Source organism: Pinus tabuliformis, chromosome J (assembly GCF_031772625.1).
Source record: "Pinus tabuliformis cultivar Carrire ecotype Pingquan chromosome J, CPIR1, whole genome shotgun sequence".
NCBI classification, from domain to species: domain Eukaryota; kingdom Viridiplantae; phylum Streptophyta; class Pinopsida; order Pinales; family Pinaceae; genus Pinus; species Pinus tabuliformis.
In genome coordinates, this window is record NC_142295.1 from 240829174 (window position 1) to 240831339 (window position 2166).

Here is a 2166-nt window from a genome sequence, read left to right on the forward strand (position 1 = left end):
AATACCCTCATGGATCTAGGGGCAGCAATAAATGCAATGACCTATGAAACAATGACATATTTACAACTATCTAGACTTAAATCCACCCCTATCCTTTTAGAAATGGTAGACAAATCCATCGTCAAACCAATGGGAACCTTAGAGGACATAGTAGTCACTATTGCCTCTTGGAAATATCCCATAGATTTTGTTGTCATTTCTCTGAAAACCTCTAGGCCCGAACACCCTGTGGTTCTGGGATGACCATGGCTAGCAACTGTTGATGCCGTCATAGGATGTAGAAATGGAGAAATGATTATTTCTAATGGTCCCCACAACCAAACTTTGTCTATTTTTCCTCCTACCCAGACAACTGTTGAAGTACCGTTATGGCTCAAAAACCCATATGGAGACGAAGACTGTATGTTTCCTTTGTTGTCATTAGATCAGTCTAGAGGTCTCTGGGAGCATTCTGACGAACATGTTTTGCAGCAGTTTTTAGCTGATATCTCTTGTATCGATTATCCCATCTCTTTTAAGGGTTATCAGCATGTGTTTAGTGATGAGTTTCAGGATACCTTCCATCCAGTTGTCTTCACCTCTTTTGTAGCAATGGAGGAAAGCCATGAACCCACCACAGAACTTGTAGAAATTTTTGAAGGAAAGATCTTACATATCGGTACAGGATTGACTGCATAACAAAGGCAGTAGTTGATGAGCATGATTTGCGAACAAACTGGAGCTTTCGCTTGGGATTACTTGGACATGAGGGGCATACATCCAGACACTTGCATTCACCATATCTATACAAATGAAGAAATGAGACCTATTCGGCAACCACAAAGGTGTATGAACCCAGCATTAAAAGACATTGTTAAAGATGAGCTTTAGAAAATTTTGGCTGCAGATTTCATTTACCCCATTTCTCACAGTAGGTGGGTGTCACCTCTGGTAGTGGTTCCAAAGAAGAACGGAAAGTGGCATATCTGCGTTAACTACAGAGAATTAAACAAGGCCACATTGCGTGACTATTTTCCACTTCCCTTCATTGATCAAGTCCTTGACACACTTTCAGGTAAGAAATATTTTTATTTTCTAGATGGGTACAATGGTTACAATCAAATACAAATTGTTGAAGAAGACCAATAGAAGACTACCTTTACATTCCCTTGGGGTAGTTATGTATATAGAGTCCTTCCCTTTGGTCTTTGTAATGCCCCTGCCACTTTTTAGAGAGATGTAATTGTCATTTTCTCTTATTTGATCCATGATTGTGTGGAGGTCTATATGGATGACTTCATAGTTTATGGAGATGACTTTTCACAGGCTTTTGTAAATCTAGAGAAAGTATTGATTCGTTGTCAAGAAGCTGATCTAGCCCCTAGTAGTGATCAATGTAAGATGATGCAAACTAAGGGAATTGTTCTAGGCCATCATGTGTCATTAGAAGGAACTAAATTTGATCCAGCAAAAATCGAGGTAATCTCGCGTATCCCTATTCCTAGCTCGCAAAAGGAGGTAAGAATCTTTTTAATGCATGCAGGATATTATCGACGATTTATTGAGAATTTCACTATAATTGCAGCACCATTATTTAAATTGTTAACTAAAGATGTTGACTTTGTATGGAATGTTGACTGTCAACAAGATTTTCAGGTACTAAAGGAAAAGTTGTCCACTGCTCTGGTACTGAGAGGGCCAAATTGGTCCTTACCTTTTCATATTTGTACAGATGCTTTAGATATTACACTAGGAGCGGTCTTGGGACAAAGGGAGGATAATTTTCCCTATGTTATTTATTTCGTCAGCAAAAATATTTCTCCCACTGAATTAAATTATACGGTTACTAAAAAAGCATTGTTAGCAGTTATGCACGCTATAGGAATTTTAGGAATTATATTACTAGTTATGAGACATTTGTCCATACTAATCATTCTACTATTATATTTTTAATGAATAAACCTATTACTAACGGTAGGATAACTAGATGGTTGTTGCTTTTACAAGAATTCAATATAATTGTAATTGATAGGCCTGGAAGGGATAACTTGGCAGATGACTTCTTATCTCATTTAAACATTGCGTAGGGAAGCATGCCAACACTAGTGCCTGATGAATCTCCAGATGAATCATTATTTTCCATTTCTACTATTACTCCTTGGTTTGCTGATATCGCCAATTATCTAG